The sequence below is a fragment of the Ischnura elegans genome, chromosome 11, assembly GCF_921293095.1.
Source record: "Ischnura elegans chromosome 11, ioIscEleg1.1, whole genome shotgun sequence".
Taxonomy (NCBI): Eukaryota; Metazoa; Arthropoda; class Insecta; order Odonata; family Coenagrionidae; genus Ischnura; species Ischnura elegans.
In genome coordinates this window covers 21521955-21544750 of record NC_060256.1, presented here as the reverse complement: position 1 = coordinate 21544750, position 22796 = coordinate 21521955, and the positions used below count along the sequence as shown (strand labels likewise).

The 22796-nt window shown below is 38.1% G+C and overlaps 1 protein-coding gene across 7 annotated transcripts in view; it reads right to left on the bottom strand.

The window, feature by feature from the left end:
* LOC124168443 (leucine-rich repeat and immunoglobulin-like domain containing-NOGO receptor-interacting protein 4) overlaps nt 1-22796 on the bottom strand; it is a 939647-nt gene that overhangs the window by 109433 nt on the left and 807418 nt on the right. Inside the window, exon 1 of one of the 7 annotated variants that reach the window (XM_046546689.1) lies at nt 8133-8332. The exons of the other annotated variants lie outside the window; for them this stretch is intronic. The gene's annotated coding sequence lies outside the window, so the exon portion shown is untranslated. Of the gene's footprint in view, nt 1-8132; nt 8333-22796 lie in introns of those variants that run through there. 7 annotated transcript variants of the gene reach the window in all.

Genomic DNA, 22796 nt, shown 5'->3' with positions numbered 1-22796 from the left:
TTAAGATTGGCTATCTTCAACGGAAATTAAAAGTCGGACAATAGCAGCGAAATTTTCAAGAATATAAAACGTGGTCACTCACGAACGTATTAAATGGCATATCGATACGTTGCTGTACGTCGAGAAATAAGAGAATAAGCAATAAGACAAGCATAAATAATCTGCTCAATAGTATGGAGTATATGAAGCCAAAAATATAATAAGACTGCGAGTGAGTCTTCAAATATGATACGTTAAATAAAAGTCTGTGAAAGTATTTAAGGCCATATATTCATTAGGTTTCTGTATCTCCGAGGAAAATTAGGATGCTGGTCTTTTTTGAAGGAAGGCAAAGGAGTGAGATGGATCTCTTGATTTGGTAAGAAAATTAAAACATATTTCAATTAAACATTACAGCATAACTCTCTCCTCATAGGAGTAACTTTCAATGCAATTTGATCTCTGCTTAGCCAATAGAAGATCGTGAATGCCTATTGTTACCTTTTTCTTGATTGAAGCTTTCGCGGCTCATGATGATTAAAAATAAGTCACATACGGGTGTATGCCGCGTGTCGTGATGGAGATAGCCCCGACGTTTCGCGACCGACTGCTGGTCACTTTTTCAAGGGAATAATGCTGGGATTGGGTTTTTGCTGCCTTTTTATATTTTAAAACCAGACTCATCCGCGAGGCCATAGAAATAAAGAAAAACAAGAACAACTACAATAGAGATACCGGATTAAGAATCAGCAACACTTGGAACCCAGTCATCCGCAACATTTCGTTATCTTCCCCCTCCAGTCCTAACTCCCCACACCCTCCGCCCACCCCTCCCACCTGAAATATAAAAAGGCAGCAAAAACCCAATCCTAACATTATTCCCTTGAAAAAGTGACCAGCAGTCGGTCGCGAAACGTCGGGGCTATCTCCATCACGACACGCGGCATACACCCGTATGTGACTTATTTTTAATTATTGTTACCTTGTTACAAAACCCCGATGTATAAACCCAAGGTAGTGTTGTCTTCGGTGGTGGAGAAATAATTTTTAAATAAATACAATAAAAACAAATAACAATTTAAAGATAAGTCCTATTCAAGATGTCTCCAAGCAGAAACTATCAATATTTTCAACATATTCATCGGCAAATTGCATATATCATTCTGATTAATCGATGAATTTTAAAAGAGAAAAATGCACGGAAAGCAAGCATGGAAAAATAACCTGATTTTGATGAACAAGGGATTACTAACGTATCCTTAAGTAGAAGTAATGATGGTAAATCCGACCAATATGCTTTCGCATAGGTAGTTTTTTTTCAAATACAGTTTTATGCCGGGTATCTAATTACTCACTCAACATGAAGAAGAAAGTGAACGCAATATAGAGGAGAGCTAAAGGTAGGAAGACGATGACGGCTGGAGAAACCGGAGACAACCCACCAACCACTTTCTTCTGTAGGTTTCTCCATCTCCTACCCCACTCCAGTTAAAAAAAATGTATAATCAGGGTTTCCACTCCAATTGCATTATAAAATTCACGGTTTATTCCAGGTTTTCACGGTCTACATGTCATCAAATTCACGGTTTGTAGAGGAGGCATTTCAGGCAGAAATATTGATCACGTAACAATCATCGGCCGCACGTTAACTAAAAATGTAACAAACGCAACAGATGCCTTGTATGCAAACGCAGCAATGGATGTGCTATCTCTCGTGACGTCACCTATCGTTAGCAAAAATTAGGTCCGGCTAAAGGTTGTGAGTGGGAAAATGGAGAGAGCGGGGTGGCAGGGAAGAGAAGAAGTGTCTGATTTTATGCCAGGGTTAATGTCTTCCAATCACATCCATCCACATTATTGTCTCCTAATTCCCTATTGGTCAATGTGCTGTCCTGGCACACGGGCCAATTAATAATTGCGCTTCGAATACACGTGCGCAGATATATGCGTGAACAGTATCTGCACGTGAATCGGCTTTGAAACATGATCGAAAGATAGATGCACTGAATAGTAGAGGCCTTCACGTTGTAGAAATCCATCTTACTGATTTGTGAATGAAAAACTTTGCTGTTTCTACAAATTGTAGAAACAGCAAAGTTTTTCATTCACAAATCAGAAAGATAGATTTTTCTTTTAATCCGCCAATCGTAGTTCCATAATCAAGTTTGAGAGATTTCTAAGGTTTCATTACGAAATTCACGGCTTTCTCCAGGTTTTTTTCACAGTGGACGAAATACATGGCTTATTCACGGTTTTAAGGTCTTCACGGTTGAGTGGGAACCCTGATATAAGTACACTGAATGCAGTACATACCATTTGTACCTCGAAGATGATGTAGCAACATTGAAACTTATGTCATAATACATGTTACAACCGTAGAAAATTGCACTATTGCATTATAGAAAAATTCTACTCCATCACGCTTGAATCTTAGGATTTTATTAATAAACTTAATTTACCATTATAATTTATTTTTTGCGATTGAAAAATTTGAGCGATCTCTTTGTAACTCGTCAAAAACGTTCTTTAAACAAGAGGAATACGTCGAGTATTTGTGAGCTCAGGAACGCAGGGTGAAATTTCTCCCTATTACGGTGAGCAAGCGTGTAAAGTTTTAGTTTCCGCCGCATCCTGGGCATCGTTCGTTGGGAGGCGTGTCACCGCGTCGCACTGCGAATTTCCTCCGTTGTCCGCGCTATGCGTGTGAGTTCTTCCGCGAGCATAGTTTTTGTACCTCCCAAGCGAATAACTTCTCTCTGTCGTTAAGGAAGTAGCTATACAACTTCAACAAAGCTATAAACAACGCAGGTACGTACTTCCGGGAAAAAGGAACCGTCCGAGAAATTTTTTTGGTGGGCGGGTTGAAATTTAAATGAGACGCGTGGCTCTTTTTCTTTTTTATTCGTAACCTTGAAACGGTTACGGAGCATATATATGGAGTGAATACATATAACAGCCAGGGAAGGGTGTGAAAGTAAACACTATAATCCTGTTTAAAAGAAATTTATGTTTCTCCAGTTATCTGCTGCGATGAATTTGTCAAGGGCTTCCAATCTTGTTAGGCTTTACATTTCTTTCGATGCTTCAAAGGCTAACATGAGATATAATTTATAGTAATATTTATCATTAAAAGTATTCCGTTTAAACGAATGCAGAAACGGACAGAGTAATACGGTCAGAATCCCGAAAATAATCAATCGCATAATATTCTTACTTGATTCCTGACGCCAAATATATTAGTCAACTAAAAAATACATTTTTTAAGATTTTTTCGTCGGTCCCTTTGGAAATTCCTCCCGGAATGATGGAGGACTGTGACAAATGTCATATGTTCGAAAAATGCTAAATTCCACAGTAGTCACCCATTCTAATTTCTCGAGGAATTTTCTATGATCTTTAAAATGAATTTCAAACTTAAAAAAATGAGAAAGTATGGAGGCAGCAGTATATGGATAAGAATTGAATGATGAATAGCCCGTTTAATAAAAAATGACAATAAGCATAAATAATGATAATAACACATATATGAGTAAAAATCCATTAATAATAACCCTGCTCATTGTATTTACTAAGGATCGCAAAAAAATTGATTTTTGCCGCTGATATTTTCACAAAAAAATTTGTACTTCAAAATGTTTTCCACTCCTCCTTAGTCTCCCCTACACGTGATTATTCCTTCTCCACCAGTATCGAATTTCCTCTGACTTCGTCAGATTCGATCGCGAATCCACTTCCGTGAGGCCATTTCCGAATGTAGCACAGTAGTCTCGAATACGAACAGAAAAATTAGCTCTCTGAAGCCATATCGAAGTTTATTTGTCCGTAAAGTCTCTTTAGATTGTGTGCTGACGTCGGAAAAATTGAGCTTCATTCCCGATGATCAATGGCGAGGATTTTATTCTTTTTTCTTTAATCTATCGCAGTTTACTCTCCCGTACATATATACCTTTCTAGTTGATGCTTGAAACGGCCTTTTCATCTTCGCCTTTCGTTTATAATTTTCCATCGGCTTTCTAAGCGCAATATCCCTCGCAGTGGCTCTCATAGGCGGAATAATACCAGCGCCCTCTCTCCAAATGCAATTCTCTTCCTACGAATGCGTGGTCTGAAAGCGCAGTTGTTAATAGAAGGAACAAAAAGTTTGCTCGATTATATTTTTTGCATTTCCATTTATCTCCCTCACTATAGGCAAAAAAATTCTCCAATAATTGTTGAATAATGCTCGTAATCATCCTCGTGCAAGAAATTTCTGAATAAGAGGAAATGCATATAGCGTTTAGAATTATCAGCATAGCATTAGGAAGGAATCATGCCATCGTGCATTAAATAAATGAATATTATTCTCTTTAAATGTTTTTCGCATATCAGTTTTCGATTTACCACAACAAGTTTTCGCTTCGCCGGCCTCGGTGGCGGCGGGGTAAAGTCCTCGCCTGCCAAACCGAAGGTCGCGGGTTCGAGTCCCGCCTGGGTAAGTTACCCCTATCCAGGGCATGGATGTTTGTGATTGTTAAATGTTATCAACCCCGATGTAAAGGCCGAACAGTGCTGTTTTCGGTGGTGTGTGAAATAAATAAAAAATAAATAAAATAAAAGAAGTGCGAGGAAAAAATATATTTACTTTATGTTGAATCATGTAACCATATAACCCTTTTTGAATAACATAGAATGAAATCTAACTTTTGCCAATTGGTGTTTGAATGTCTATCGAATGTTCATTGAATCGATAGATCAAAGGTTTAAGCCACGGGTCTTCAACCTTTTTGAATGCAAGGGCTAAAAATCTAGTTCTCATTTCCCGGAGGGACACAATGCTCTACGTAGCTTTACTACCACATCGATAAAATAAAAAAACATATAATTTCAAAGTGTAATAATCTCAATCGGTTAAAAAGATCAATCAATCAATGTGATTTTTGGTACTCTTTATTTTTGACGAGTGCGTTTATATGCAGTGGTACCTGGATAATTCCAACTACTTTATTTCACAATATTCTTTAATTCGAATATTTCTCTTGCTCCCTAGCATTTTGTATTCAAATAATGCTAAAAAAAATCGTGGATAATTCGAATTTTTATCGTGTCAAATTTAAGGTGTAAATTATAATCTGCGCCTCAAAATAATTGTGAATCCACCGGAAAATAAGCTTTACTATCGCTATTGTCAAAATGTTTGTTTTAAGCAAGCCAGGGACAAAAAAATCCTTTCAATAGTCCACTAATTAGAGTCAAGGCCGAGCAATTCGCGAAAGAATTGGGAAATGAAAATTTCAAAGTTAGCACTGGGTGGCAGGATGGTTTCAAAGAATATAATACAATTACGTTTAAAGCAGTCTGTGGTGAAAGTAAATCACCTGGAAGCCAACCAGTGTAAGCAAGATACAATCCAATGCGAACGTATACGATTACGAGTTATGTTGATATTGCACAGCGGTTAAGGTGTTGGTGAGGACTTTTTAAGTTAAAATAAAAATGTCCCTATACTTTACATCGTAGTTCGTTGAAATAAATATTCCTGTTTTAAGGCTACTTTAATCTTGATAGCAGACGTTAATCAAAGTATTTATTTGTATTCGAAGTGTCCATTTAAATATATAAGTGTCCATTTATATATGTATTCCAAGTGTCCATGGAAATATGATTCTATTGTTTTGGGCCTATTTATTAATGACTTCTTTAGTTCGAAGTTTTCAAATGGTCACTTGATGTTCGAATTACCCAAGTTACACTGTATATTTTATATTGTGTGGCGCGATATAATATTTTCTTTAGCCTCTAGGGGCCACAATAAATTCTAATGATAATTAGTCTTCAACCCAGGGGCCGCTGATTGAAGAACCTTGGTATTTGTATTTGGTGGAATAATTTTCTAATGGGTCTGGGGAGTATAACAAGTCAAGTAACGGCGAGGTAAGTAGTAGTGAACGCTACTTATCTTCCCTAAGGTCTGCGAAATTACGTTCTGTGCATATTTAATGCCGCTGACGAAGATACATTGTTAGCATTCCGCTGGGACAGGACAGCTGTGTCTTACGCCGCGCATCTCAGAGCCAAGTTCCCCTTTTCCACGCAATCCCTGACCCGTCCCAACACATTTTTCATTCCGTCCCATCTTACAGCTTTAATGGACAGCTTAGCCTACTTTCCCATTTCCTCCCATCACAAAATTCCTTCTCATTATGTATCCCCACTCGCTTTGACGTCAATTCATTTCAATGTTTTAATGAACCCCGTCTCTATTTGGACTCCTTCGGAAATATTCGAGTGATATAAATAAACAGTTCCTGAGAAAATGGCAGCAATTCATTCAATGGGTTGTAACCAGACCATTCAATTCTCGCATCGAAATATTTTTGGTTCCTTGACTTAAGAAAATCTCTCATCTTTTAAAAGTAACTACGTACGCTGAAATACTGCTCACAAACTGTAAAATATAATATTTTTGTGGTAAATATTCTGGATTTAGATACTAGGTCCTAAAAATACACATTTAAGATTTGCCGATGATACAGATGTCATAGCGGTGTCTGAGAAGGATTTGAATAAGATACTGGTAGATATGAGTAGGATAATGGGTAGACATCAGCTGGAAATAAGCACAAAGAAAACTGAGATGCAGTAGAAGAGAAGAAGGGAATATGAACATTGAAATAGGGAAACAAAAACTGGAAGATATAAATGAATTGGGAATAATTCCAGAAACAGAATAACTAGCAATCGAAGAAGGAAGAAAGAAATCGTTTGCAGAATAGCCCAGGCGCATAGAGCATTCCCCGAAAGGAAAGATCCCCTCGCAGCGGGAAATTTGAGCATAGAAGTAAGGAAACAATTTATCAAAACTTAATTTTTAAATATGCTTCTCTATGGAAGCGGGCCTTTGACAATGACAGCAGCGGAGATATAAAAAGTGGAGGCTCTATAAATATGGTGTTACATAAAAATATTCGATAAAATGGATCGATCGAGTATATATCGAGTTAGTTTTATGAAGGGCAGAGGAGATGAGATGCCCCTTGCACACCTTGATAAGAAGACGGAATAACTTATTCGGGCATACCTCGAGACATGATGACATGAAGGAGTGATGAAGACAATCGTCGATAGATAAGTGGAAGGCAAGAATGGAAAAGGAAGACCTCGGATAAAATGCATGGAAACGGTTAAAACTCATGTGAAAGAGAATAAATCGTGTGTGTGAATAGATAAGCTGATAGGAGAATTGAGTGGAGAGTAACGAATCTTAGGACTGTTGACCGGTGATGAAGATGGCCCACATTTCCCTGCTCACATCTCCTTATTAATGAACGCCTAAAACCACCATGCTAATGTTTGCGACACGACTTCCGCGGATTAGCATTAAAATGTAGATATGTTACCTCCGCTTGTGCCCTAAAAGATTTCTTTAAAGATGTATTTGGTGGCAGGCCGAATTCTTAGAGAAACCTTTGAAACTTTAAGAATCCCCTCGTTCACTGAAGAACACAAATGGAGTGGAGTGAGTCCTTACCAGAACTTATTTCGACTATATTTTAAGGTGACACACAAGATAACTAAGGCGCAGAATTTGCCAAGAGGAAAATGTTAACTATTTCGGTCTGCCCTTAGTTTTCCATGTTTTCTCGCCAAATGAATGTACCTTAACCGTTTTAAGGTAACAAAAGAAAAACGGAGCCACGCGTCGCATTTACTTTTCAATCCAAAAATAACGGATTGAATCACATAGTTGGAGATTAAGATAGCATTCCATTACTAAAGGAATATACAACACCTCCCTAAGACAAGTAAAACTATAAACACTCGCAGGTGCACTAATGACTTCATTTCCGTGACATGGTGGTATCATTTTACAATGATATCGGCGCGTGAATGATTCTTCAGCAGCAAAGAAATTTATTGCGCACTGCAGCAGTCACTTTTTTGAACGCTATTTCGAAAATATAGATTGCATATCACATATGTATTTTCAAACTCTCCTTTCTTGTGGCACATCAATAACCATTTTACACACTGAATGAAAGCATATATTACCGTGGCTATACTCGCTCGCCGCTAGGAGCGCTGCGCACAAAATGGATCCGACTCTTCGCGCCTGTACAGACAGTGGCCGTGTCCTCTTGCCTCACAGAAGGACTTTAGAAATTTTTAGCATTTACCTTTTCACATCCGCGTCCGGTTCCGCATCACCAAGTGGCTGTGTTGTTAAGTACGACTGTCCAGACAGCATACACAGTACGGTCGCCGGGCGATGGTAAGCACAATAGTAGTGTGAAGCGAGGATGAACCCGTGCGTACAAGATGCAAGAGAAAAGTAATGCAGTCCAAGAAACGCTTCTTCCCGAAACCCACACTCGAGCAAAAGCACAAGGCGTTAACTTTGGATTCGCAATAGCTGAGCTGGCATCGCAATGCATGGTTGGGGGTTAAAGGTGCTAACAATGTACGTCACCGCTCAAACAAAAACGAATCGAAAAGCGCTGTCGTCACTTAGCACGACGCCATTCTACGCTCGGAAATGGCTTATTCCCCACAATTCAGTGCCTCTTACTAGTTAGAGGTGCTAGGACGCCGCCGAGCCGAGACGGTTAGTGGAAGAGTCAACAATGATTTAGAAATTCAAAGTGGACCAAACAGAGGATGCCGTCCCGTAGCAGAGTCCTCTAGACTACAATCTCAACACTACACATCAAGGAGAGTCGTCGCATACGGTAAGGACTTCCACTATGGGCAGGACAGCGACAGCCATAGTTTTATTTTATTTTATTTAACGTACATCCAACATATAAATACAACAACAGGATGAACGGTTATAATAAAATAAATACAAACTATACAGAATAGAGTCAGAATGGTCATGTACACACATTATTTTGATTTACAAGTTCATTTCATACAAAAATGTCCATCAACTGCGGGCCTAACAGTAACTCCTGATAATTTGAAGGCTCGTAAAGAGATGTTTCCAGGTTAAACCAGATCAGTCAGTTTCGACGTATCAGGAAATTTGAATTACCGACAATTTTCCACAAATATCGATTTATTGATAAACATACATTTTAATTTACTGAGAATTCCACCACATTTATCCTGAAACATATCTCTATACTTTCCATGCAATAAATTTTTCACGAAGAATAAAAGCCTATAGATTCAAACTGTTATTACGGTTTCAATATGCTAACTTTTTCAGTTCCCATCATAACAGCGGCATTTTTCTGAAGCCACGTTTTAATGCGGTCTCAACAAGTGAACTGCGCCACCAAGAGGAAGATATCATTCAGCTCACGAGGTTAGCACGAGGAGATTTCTAGTCCACAACAACAGTAAAGAGTGATGCATACTTTTCCTTGTCATTATGCAAGGAAAATGTGAAGAAATGCCGAGAAATCCAAGGCTGGAACAAAAAAACCATCGCATGTACAAACACACGGACATTTCAAGGTTTATGCCGTCGTCGAGAAGAATGACGGCGCGTCGGCTGTTTTCAATCTTCGCCGATATATTTTTTTAATAGAAAACGTTCCATGAAGGATTTAAAGGCCGTTATGCCTATGTCTTTAAGTATTGCGCCATGTAACAAAGAAGCGACATGTAGCGAAACAACGGGTAAAAGGCACCAAAGAATCTAAAAGCTACCGTTACCAGAGTACCGTTCAGTAAAAAATGCCTTGAAAAATATTTTTCTAGCAAGAAAGATCTCAAGTACATGGGTGCCGTTAGAGAAATAGTCGGTGGGATGCATTCAGTGCTGCCCCTGTGGGGTTATATTTCCAGGTGTGGCGAGGAAGCTTTTGCCAGAGCAGTAAAACAATCGCAGTTTTAAATAAAATCCGAAATAAAGAGGAATTTTTCTATATTGAAATAAATGCATGCAATTTTACACGATAATAAAATTGTCTACGACATAGGTTTCAATGTTACTACTTACTCTTAAAGGTGACGTAGTAACAAAACAGACAAGAAAGAAATCACCTTGCAGATGATGTAGTGACATTGAAACATATATCGTAATAAATTATATGATCGTGGAAAATTGCAAGTATTTATTTCAAAATGGTAGTTTTGTTAAAAAGGCCTTATTTTAGTCGCTCATATTTATCATGCTTTTCTAGTCTAAATATTCTACTTTTTACACAATAATCCTATTCAATTTACAAAGTTGACCGGCACATTCACACCCCCAAATTTTTTCTTGAGTATGGGGAGGTTCAAGTGCTTCTTTTCACGGCATTCACGAATAGAATATTTATGATCATAAGTATCTTGGAGTTTAGGTCAAAATGATGCTAAACTATTATGTCGACGTTTCGGTTTATTTATATACCATCTTCAGGGCTTATTATTTCACAGGGTTGTTTAAAATAAGCCGTGAAGATGGTTTATAAACAAACCGAAACGTCGACATAATAGTTTTGCATCATTTTGACCTAAATTCCAAGATACTTATGATCATAAAAAATATATGTCAAAGCGAGGAGAAAAAAATCTGAATAGAATATTTTTAAAAAATCACACAAAACATTGCTCTTTTAAAGAATAATTTCCAACTTCCATCACAGAACCTATGTTATAATTCGTAGTTTCAACACGCCAGGGACCATTCACCACTTCGAGAACTCTTCAATTTCCATCATCGACTTCAATATAGACACGGTGAAAAACAGACGGAATATTATGAAATAGTAGGATATTTTTAATCACATCAAGACACAGCCATTACAAAGAATACTTTTTTGTCCCCCGTCAAAGATCTAACGTTAAAATTCGTAGCTTCAACACACCAGCAATTACTCACATTTTACAGAACTCCCCAATTTCTTATCACTGACTTAATCATAGACATCTACAGTGAATAACATGCAGAGTATTCTGCAAGAAAGAACGATAGGCGTATAGTGACTTTCGAGGTCCATTAGAATAATTTACTTTTTCACAGGACACACGCAAACAATAACATGGATACTCAATCATATTAGAAGTAACTCACTCAGTTTCATTTTTACACTGACTTTATAAATAACAATTTACTCTGATTAGTTACAGTCGAGGAGTTTTAAATTTTTGAATAATTATAACGCTACGAACATTTCCTTTTGCAAGGCTAGAAATAGACGAATAATAATCGCGCCGTGAATATTTATAATACATATTTTTCGATAAATTTTAAACAACCAAAATTAGGATTTAAGCTAAAATATTTCACCAAAGTGTCAAAATGAAAGAGTTCAAGGCTTACAAGATTCTACGTAGTAACTTAACATTTAGAGCCAAAGCATTGAAATTTTTATCTCAGGCTTCATCACGCTTTCCAACTTTAAGGTAACCTTGACGTGTGACCTCTTAAATGCCAAGGTTCCATCTCAACAGGGTCTTCAAGAATACACTTTCTATATCATAAGAATGCGCCCACAGTGGACGGAAAAGATGAATCTCAGCCATAAGGAAGCGAAGGAATAAGATATTCCACGAAGTATATAGCTGATTATTTCCTCACGTGATAAAGGGAAGTAGTTTTCAGCAAAGTCATATTAACAAAGATCAATTAAAATAGATCAAATTGTTCATTTCAAAACTCACCCTTATATTCGAATTAAAGAGAAGAAAATAAACCAACCAGTATTGTGTTAAGGTTCCACATTTAAGCTTCACCGATTGAAGGCTAAATGTTCAAAACCAAAACCGTGGTAGCACATTTGACACTGGAGTGATATAAATTCAGCAACATATATTTGGGATTTTCTTTTAAGTACCGTAATAAAAAATAATATTTCCAGAGATTTAGTTTGATGTTGAAATAGATGCGTGTAGGAGATTGGCTACTTTGGATAACCTGAATGTTTACAAATTAATATTAAGTTGAAAACGAGTAATTCGTTGCCAAGAAAGACCGGTCCGTCCGGTGGAGGTCACGAGTCCTCTTGGGAAACCACACGCAAGCGTCAAAGGTTTCATCTCGACATTACGTCGGACTTCGACGTAACTGAGAAATGTCTATCGGCTTACTCAACAAGACGATTAGCGCACTGCTCCTCGGTTTGTCAGAAATTATCGCGTTACCTCCAGAAGGCGAATTCAATTATTGGCAGCGGCGAAATTTAATAACGATTCATTAGCGATCCAACTGGTTGTAGATGGAATTACGAGTCGATCTCTATACGCATGGAAGCTAGTGTTAAACAATTTTTAAATTCTCTTACTCCTCCCTGAAAATTAACCGATTTCTCTGACCAATCGCCAAAAGTATACACATCACTGGATTATAAAACTTTTCCTTGTTTCGTGAAACTCGACAGAAAATGTTGAAAGAGGAAACCCATAAATTAAAATCTACAAGAATATCTTAATGGCAAATGCAATCAACCTTCATTGAGTTAAACATCCGTTCTGCGTCTATTTTCCATAATAACTTCCCAGTACAAGGTAGCGTAGCGGCTTCTTGTTAGTGGCACGATTGAATGTCCAAATCGCGCAATTTTGATAGTCGAATTATTCTGAATGTTTCAAGAATTGCATGTAACCAACGCAAATTGATTAGTTTTAGAAGGTGAAATAAGAGACAGGAGTGGCTGAAATACATACTGCAGTAAAACAAGGAAAATTTCCGAGCCAAGTTTCTCCCTGACTTTTCCAGAATATTTAAATTCCCAGGTTTACCCTGAAGCCCGCCACCCTGATAAAGATCGCAGCGTTTGGCGTGTGAAGATTTTTTCCGCGTGGGTTACAAAAGATGCAATGCGTGCCTCACAAATAAATTAATCCTCGTAAATGAATGGATACGAAATTAGTTTCGTACTGAATAAAAATAATTTCATAAATAATTTTTTCTTCATTTCAATTCGCCATTCATAAATTAAGATACTAATTAATTTTTTTCTTCTTATCTTGACCTCATTCATTAATGGTAAAATAATTCTTGGAGTGTAGGTCAAATATATATGATGCAAAAAAGTTGTTAGCCAACGGTTCAGTTTATTTTGAACTATCATCAGGGCTAAGAATGAAACCATGAGAACAATATAAAATACAATGAGACAACATTTTGACATAAATAAATGTTATGAAAGACTTTTTTAGCAATAATATATTTTTTTAATATATAAGAAGAAAACACAAAAAAACTTTGGACATACCTTAGCTTTGCACATATTTATTGATATTACGTTACTAAACTATTACCAAACCTAGTTACCCTTAATTTTTATTTATCATTTGACCTACACTCCAAGAACTATTTTACCATTAAATTAAGACACTGATTTTCAATCTAAACATCACGAGTTATATTAGTTTATGACTAAGAAAAAGTTTTTTTAAGCCACGAGTGGTTATTGAACGCATTTCTAAATGTAAAGATACCTTGCGTTTTCGCGAGTGTATTTGCGCCCCTAGCGCGAGGCTGACATCTACATCTACATAATACCTTGCGACCCACCCCTAAGGTGTTTGGCAGGGGGTGATCAATCACCAGCATGCAGCATGCAATTGGACTCCCACATGCACACCACACGGTCCAAAAAACGTCACGTATACTAACAAATTATACTACCGTATGCTGTTAGAAATAATAATAAAATTAAGAAACATGCATTAAATTTTACATAGGTTAGTAGGCTACACTACAAGTCATGCAATCTATTTATGAGTTCTATCGCTGCCGTTATAATCTCTTATTGATCGTGGAAAAAAAGATATTCTGAAATGGCTGTTCTACAATCTATCTCTCTTATTTTATTTATATGATCTGATCTTCCGTAGTACGTTGGCGTCCGTAAGATATGGTTAACTTCGTTAGAAAAGTCACTGCTCTTGAATTTATCAAAACGGTTTACTCTAATTGGGTACCCCGAATTATATAGCTACGTTGTAGCTAGTTATTCTTCCTCCGGAAATTCATTACGACGCATTTTTTCAAATTTAATTCCATACTGCCATGCATCGCACCACGCTTGGATAGCAGCAAGGTCATTCGTTAGTTCATCTATATCTTTGCTGGAACGGATTTCTCTGTAAACTAAAGCGTTGTCTGCAAATAAACGTAACTTACTGTGTCCTACTTCGCCAATGTCGTTTATATAAAGAAGGAATAGGAGTGGGCCTATGACACTGCCCAGTCAATGTGGAGGAGACCTCAGTCCGGAATAGAATGACGACTTCTCAATACATTCCCTTCGAACTACACTCAATTTAAAAATGGTTTATTTCCGAGCTGAGGAAACAAATAGCTTATTGAGCAAGTCGTGTTCCGCACGAGGCAAAGCGGACGCTTGCGAAGAATGGCGTGACTCAGCCCACAGAGAGGCCTCACGTCTAGTCACGGAACGTGATAAAGAGCGGCTCGCACGATTCGATTCGCTAAAAGGCAGTCAACAGGGCAGCCGCCGCCAAGCAACCGTGGCGATAAGGAACAGGGCAGGCGCTGGATGCCTCGGTCGTGAGTGGCCAGCCAAAGAGTGTGACGAGGCACTTCAATTCACGCCCATTATCTCACGTTAGAACAACAGAAGGGGGCGATAGCGCAACCACAGCCTACGCAGATATTATCTCCACTTAAAGTTCTGCGAATAATCAAATTAGTAACGCCGATAAGAATGACGGCGCCAGACGGCACGATGAGTTTCCGTCACTCAAACTAACGTGAAATGCCTATTAGCGTACATCCGCCGTATCTGTACGCAGCATCACAACGCTCTTGTATCATACGCAGAGCAAACTGTTACATCCACTCAGTTATTCAACCGGAAGGTTGGTTTAGTTAGGTGAGGGTAGAGCTCGCCCAGAACTAAGCCACAGGCGCGGGAAATCTGCACATTCTGAGTAGGGGGTGGCCAGTTCTAGGGCTATCTTGAACTTCGAGGATTTCTTTTCAGGGTCTCCGAAGGCCTAGGACTCCTCAATCAACAGTGAAGCATTTTGCACAATGCCTTACCTCGCACCCCCAAGAGCAAACTTGGCGAAATAACTTTAATTCTTGAGCGGAAAAAAATAGCTCGCGACTGATGATATGAACAATCTCTTCCACAGTGCACCCTTTGTATTCGTTCAGATTCACTGGAAAAAATGTCCATAGAATTTTGTTCTATATTTCGTTTTCATTCGCTATTTTATTTACTTTGCAACGCTGTAGAGTGTTTTTACTTGTATGCATTAGTTGGCGTCGACGGCTTTCTGGATTACAATATTTATTGATATTGAAATCTCAAATGATCATCGATACTTAACTTTCATATTATTTTCCTGGTCACGCTTATGAAATGGAACAATGCCTTTATCTGTGAAGTTCCTCGAATAAATTAGCGATAAATATAAATTATAATCAACAAAAAAATAAGCTTCTCATCGCTGGGGAATTTATACAAAAAAAAACCCTGGTCCAGACGCTTTCCTTTCATATGACTTGGCTGAACTACATATAGCAGTAAACTTCCACACACATGGTACTGAAAGTGAGCAGTTATGACATCTTATAAAAACTTACTATACTTACCAAGAACCTTGCATAGAACGATTCAGAAGGTTACACTGTCATAACTGCCCTCATCGATTGCATTGGATATTCCATTTGGAGACGAAGAGACGGAGTATAGAAATTACTGTCGTATTACGATGACAACATAAACCGGTAGAGAATTAAAGATTTATGTTTAATGATATATCGTTAGATATGATTTTCTAATTATGTTTACAACAAAATCACAGATCAAAGGGATGCTTCGTGAGAAACTAAACTAATGCAAATTTCTATTTTAATTTTTCCATTCCAAATTTTAATTTTTAATTTTACTATTCTTATATAAATTTTCAACAGTTAAACCACGCCTTCACATTCTGATGAATGCCCACATGCATATGAGAAAGATGTACCCCTTTGATAAAAAAATGAGAAGCATATTTCGAGCTCCTTCGAGAGAGCCAAAATGAAAGAAAGCAGGGAGAGCCCAACAAAAAATACTCGAGTGGGCCAAGATGCAATTTACGTACGAAACTCTTTCTTCCTTCATTCATTCAAATGGAAGAGCACGGACGACTCAAAAGATTCCCTTATTAAATGCACCGTGATTTCCATCTTGGCAAAACAGCACCTTTTAAGAAAGAGGTCTTGAATGCAACATGCCCCTATTATCCTTCCATACATATTTCGGGGAAATATGAAACTCGCTTCAAGCAATCGCGATAAGACTTTTGGATCATTTCCCGATCTAGCGTTTCCAGCGCCACCCGCGCTATCAACCACACATCCTTCCTTTCGAGGGAGGCTTGCTGAGCTCGACGAATTCTTCGAGACTACGGCGATAACCTAAAAACAGACACACAAGAAACCCGGCGATGCGTCAAATATTCTCTCCGCTAGCCGCATTTCGCTCCAGAGATGTCAACGTCAGCAAAGCATATAGTCGAGAGATGGGAAACATCTGTAAAAACTGTATAAAAAGAGACTCAGAAAGACTGCGTAGGTTTCCGCGGTGTCGAGGTTCCAAAATCTCCATTCTTCCGGTGCTACCGCGTCTGGTTGTTTGTTGATGACAACAGTTTCCCTAGAACTGCTGTTAGCGAAACTGTTGTCATCAACAAACAACCAGACACGGTAGCACCGGAAGAATGGAGATTTTGGAGACTCAGAAAGACTTTACAATTCATCCAAACCTCATTTTACGCTCATGCTAAGTTCAAAATGTAGACAACTCGACCGACATACAAATATACCGAGTGTCCCATTTATCTTGACCACCCGTAATAACTTTTTTCCAGATGCAAATTCAAAAATTTGTCAAGTAAATGTTCACTAGCCGTCAGGGGGACATTAATCAGCATGATTGCCTTCCTTGTAGCTTTGTTATTTGCAAAGATACGAACAGCGCTAAGTACGTCATTTTTAAATGGCACCCTATAATTTTTATTTGGCACTTCATTTCCTCTCCTAAAGACTTATTCAAAAATGTTGCAAAGTGGACCATTAACATAAACGTAACGTTAGGAAAACATAAGAAACTCGTCCACTTACTGGATTTAGCTGTAAAAAAATAAAAACCAAGTCAAAACATGACACATAAGTCACTTTGAGCCCGGAACCACAGCCGCGTCCACTTACTGGAGTTAGCAGTAAACAAATGACAACCAAGTTGAAACATAACACAAAAGTCACGTGGACTCTCCTATACTACAGTACTGTACATGACACATTTTTAAATTTGCATCTGGACACAAAGTTATTACGGGTGGTCAAGATAAATGGGACACACTGCATTCTAAGTAATTATCATCATCTGACGAATATTTCTCGGGTTCTCAGCCAGGTTAATGCTTTCATATAAGCCGACGTTTCGGGAGACGACTTGTCTCCCATCCTCAAGGATGTGTTACTTTATGGAAGTCCAATTTCCATTTGAGTGTGAAATTGGACTTCCATAAAGTAACACGGCCTTGAGGATGGGCGACAAGTCGTCTCCCGAAACGTCGGTTTGTATAAAAGCATTAACCTGGCTGAGAACCCGAGAAATATTCGTCAGAAGTATTCACCAGGAAAGATTTAAATCGTTTAAAAATCATCATATTTACCAAGCAATCTCAACTGATGGATCGTGAAGAATTATATACCCTTTAAACTATTGTAGTAGCACATCGTTCAAAATAAACGGATTCGATGGAAATGTTATTTATTCACCATTTTCCTCATCATTTTTCCATTTCATTCATTTCGAAAATGTTTTTTTTTGTTACACTAGAAAATTTCACCTTTATCATAATAATTCTTTCTCTTTTGCATAAGTATTTCAAATGATTTACAATTGCCACATAAAATGAGGCGGGGGACATTATATGAATGTTAAACTTCTTTGAAATGTGTCTACAATACCATTGAAAGAGAATTTTCCGTGCTTCGCGTCCGCCGCCTAAACAATAGTATCCCGGCCTGCATATCTAGGAGGCTGCGTATCCTTAGCATGGCGTTTGCATGCAACTCCGCGTCGTGCTATAGGTGGCGGCCGGAGGCGTAGATGATTGGTCAGGGGAGACGGTGGGGTTGGGGGCTTGGTCTGCGAGCGGGGGGATGCTAAGACGTTGAGTCATCTGGAGGGTGCGTGCGACGGTGACGACACGAGAGGAATATGCCGAGGTGCGGTGCGAAGGAAAGCAAACACTGCAAAAAGGTCAGTTTACACAAAAGAATGGCGATAAATTATCCGTAGGGAGCATTGAGCGTGAGATTCCACTACCCATGATTCAATGTTCATTGGCATGCCGCATTGTTCATTGGAAAAAAAAAATTAAAGCGGAACTCGGCGAAATTAGTGCGAATATAATTTATTTATAAAATGCAGTCCAAAATCAACTCAAGGACAACAACAAAGGACTCACAATAGCGAAGAAATCAATTAGCAAATAGTAAGCAAAAGGTAGGCAACAATGAACAATATAATATTCAACAGTATTAGCAAATAAAGAACAAAATATGGTAGTATTCATAAGGTGGTTCCAGGAGTAGAGGGAAAATTACAATGGAGATGGTCTAACGTAGTCGAGTGACGAAAAAATGGATCAAAATTTGGAACATACATTGAATAAGGATTAGTGGAATAAGGGAGTCTGAATATTAAAGAACGTTTAGAGAAAGACAGGCGGGGGTTGAAACAGTGAAATAGATCTCTCTTCCTCGTCTTGCGCGAAGGTAAACGAAGCGAAAAAATATGGAGGTCGATGATCTTTATTTGCCATTAATAACGATTTATTAATGGAAAATACAGATGAAAAAATTATTACGGAGGCTTCCGCGGAGATTAAATGGATATTTGGTATCCCGTTAAATTCCGCATCGACACATTTTATTTTATTTTACTATTCCAAGAATCAAAAATCATCGCAAGAGAGAATAAATATTTCCCTCGGCTGATAAGGGAAGCGATAGAAATGGCGAATCATGAAAAGAGCTTCAACAAGGAGGTTCCTTTAGCTTCATCATTCAAACGGCTCTTCCAACAATGGAATTCAAATCAACGGCCGCCTGGCTAGCCTTAATTAAAATTAAAAAGCGAACAAAGGATTGCAGCTCTGCAGATCATATCCACTGTCTAAACATATAACATTGTCTTTCCTTCATCAATTATTTTTTTTAATATTTAAAATTCTTTAAAAAAATCAAAAGTAACGTTAAAAAAAAGGAAAAATTCAAAAAGCTTCAAAAATCCGCAAAAATAACTAAAAAATACAAAAATGAACAGCACTATAATCTAAACAAAAAAAAATTAAAAGGCTGTTAAAAAGAAAAAAAAATAGTTACGCCATACTTCAATTGTTCCAGCAATTTTTTTACTTATTTTTCTTAGTTTTAGTTGTTCAAGTTTTACGAACAGTCACCTAGATTTTAAGCTTCCTCTTCTCACAAACAACACACTACATTAGCCACGCAAACAACAGTCATTTCTATTTTTATTATTTTTGACAACATTGGTACTGGTGGCCATTGGTTACCGGAACAATCTGTCAAGCGCCTTCGTCGCATCATTCCGTCTACTTGCTCTGCTGATCATTTGGACCAGAAGACGGGAGCTGGAACGCACCCGAATTTGCCGTCCGCCAAAAATTGAGTCGACGTGGAATTAACCCGAAAAACAATCATCAACAGATCAATATTAATTAGCGGTGGGGTTAAGTCGATTTCGAATAAAAGGGAATTATTACTGTGATACTTTGAAACGCGCAGTATTGTAGTAATGCTTTCATGCGCTTTGCATACTTGATTTGTTTTTTTCTAACGAGAATCGAGGAAGAAGATACCTCGGCATGAAGAATAACGTGGACAAAATATGGATTTGAGAAGTTAACTCAAAGGACAATGCCACGAAAAATCGGCTAAGAAACGATTCGAATCGATTTCAATATCACAGGTGTGCCGCGTTTTACTGTAATAATTTTGAAAAGGAATAAAAGATAGCGTTAAGATCACACTATTTTTTTCTATGATCTCCTCAACAATGTGAATAAATTTTTTTCGTTAATGATATTTCATATTTCTTGCTAATTTTACCAAAAAAACGGCCTCAAATCTGTACAACGTGAATTGGCAGTACACACCATAGATGAAGGCATTGCTCCATTCCAATAGTGTAGACAGAAAAATAATATGAGGGTGAAATATTGATGATAATTTGAGATTTCGAAAACAATAATTTAATATTCTAATGAATACAAGAAACACCACTTACTTACGGTGTAACGAAGTAAATAAGAAAATATAGCAATGTCCTGTGACATTTTTACAGTAATCGAAGCTGGTAAAACATATTTAGGCGATGAAAACACTCTTAATTATGGAAATTCCATAAAAATTTCCTAACAGTAATTTGAAGTAAGAATTATAAGATTAGCTAAAGAAGCTTTCAAGAAACAAGAATGACGATGTTCGCTGAGAAGGAAATGTTCACTTGGAGCGAGTTGGATCATGCTTATGAGTCGCACGTAGGAGGTTTCCTCGACCGGGCATTGAACCGTGGACCTACGGCATCACTTGCCAGCAGAGTAGACCATTACGATAGAAATTCCCTACACGCACAAACGCAGGAATTCCATGGAGAATTTCCTTCGGCTAGTCCAAACGACTTCTTAGCAACTTCCCGCGGCGAAGGAAACTTCGCAACAATGCCACGATAAAAAAAAGCAAGGGCAAACGGCCCTTTACTTTTAATCAAGACGATTTTTTTATTTTTAATCATCACGATAATTAACGTCTAACTGCAAATAAGACAGTAATTGGACGATAATAGGATCATAACAGAATTCATCCCGATTAAAAAACCTGCTTTCAAGAACTGATTAGTCGTTACTTTCATTCAACGTTACCGTATAATATGTCCAGTAATACCAACAGGTCGATGAGTAAGTAGGCTTTGTTGCTTGTCCTTAGTACTTAAGCATGTAGATCTGGATGTGATTATAGTTTCACCGAAATAATACAATTTTGGAGAGAGCTAACGCAATTGAACGTGTGGTATTATTCATATGTAGCAGAGGGTACCTTGGGGAGAGAGACACCCCATGCCAAATACCCTGCCTTCTCGCTGAGTATCAATGTGAATATGTTGCCCTCTGCGTTTCACTTAGGAAGATAAGTTTTTCACTTTCAATGGTTTTTCCTTCAACATAATCTTTCCTCTATGATTAATCTTAATCAGGTTAAACTGCTTAACACAATACAATATAATACACAACCGCTAACATCAGGTCTCCTGAAACAAAACTGTCATATCAGACGTCTGTCCGCCGTGTATGAACATCAGAAGCAATAGCGAATTAGTCTTTCTGGATATCACGGTAGAAGCTGGTGTAATTGTTTCAAACTCTTGTCGCTTAATACTCATGGTGAAATTTATTATATTTAGCGGTAAATATTATTAGGTATTAAATGCAGCAGATTAATTTTGAAACACTCTTTTGAGCCCAATTTTGAAACGCTTTGCGTAAGCGAGGAGCAAAATATCGTATTGCATCATAAATTGTTTACAAAAGAACATTGTCGTGGGAGTTTATTACTGTTAGAAACATTCCAAAATGCTATACGCAAAACCAAAACAACGACTCAACTTCTCATTGTCAACTGCAACATTTCTCTTCCAATAGGGTGGTTTCCTTCATCAAAGAAAACGAAAGGCATTGATTGCGATTCGTTACCCACCATTAGTGTATTCATAATATACAAATTATTTGGTTTTAGAATTACCGGGTTAGACGAATGGCAATGGTCCATTTTTATCCTCATTTGAAAAGGGCCAGATTGGCGCCCATGCGATGCCACTCCACGTGACGTCACAGGGACCTAGTTTCTATACGAGAAGATAGGAGTTATACGTCGTCTGAGGTTACCATTGCATGCATGAGGCGCAGAGCTCAGGGAAACATGTCTTAACAATCACTTATTAAAACTGGCTAAGGTCGGAAAGTTTTCCTCGTTTGATAAGTTATTAATAATCCTTATTTAAGCCAAGCGCTACCAGCCAGCAGGGTACTAGGCTAGCCGCTAGCAGCCTGCGTCGTATCAGCGCTAAGCCTCGCCTCAAGGTCACCTCGCAGGGCGGGAGGGGGAACCAGAAATACGTCACGCGGAGAGACTTCCCGACATTCATACTTAAGCGTCGCGTTTTCGCGCGCTTGAAAATTTTCACTTTTCATTTAATCGCGAAAAATATATATCGTCATTTAAAAATCTAAAAGCGTGAAATACGTACTCCAGGAGTAATAATCTTTCGATTTAGGCAATAAAAAAATAATAGGAAACCACCCTATTGAGTATTCGTAAATATAGGTTCGAACTTTCCTAAAACTTAAGTCTTTTCCTTGACCAATAATTAGAATATTTCTCAAATGGGCACATAGAAGTTACTGCATACACCAAAAAGGATCTGAGGCTATTGCTTAAACAATATGAATACGTAAAAATATTATAAAGGGGAAGTATCAGCAGAAACGCAGAGAAAACAGTTATCGCAATGAATAATTTCCTTCGCACGACGCGACGGCTAGTCACTTCAAAAAACTCGGAAGCGACTACTCGCAACTTAAATGCTCTTTTCCGCTCCGAGATAGCGGCAATACCTTGACTCATCATTCCCACTCGAAGAGATAAGGAGCGTAAAAATATACCTCGAGCTATCTCCGCGAATTGTGCCCTTATATATCATTTCTGTTGCGCTAAACTTCCCAAGATATTCTTGGTGAAGCACCTCTTCAACTCTAGCACTAAGGAGACAGTCTCAAAACTCACGACAGCTTCAAGAACGGCTCTTGGCGAGCACGGATTTTTCCCGTCTCCGACTTGAGGTCTGGCACTTCGA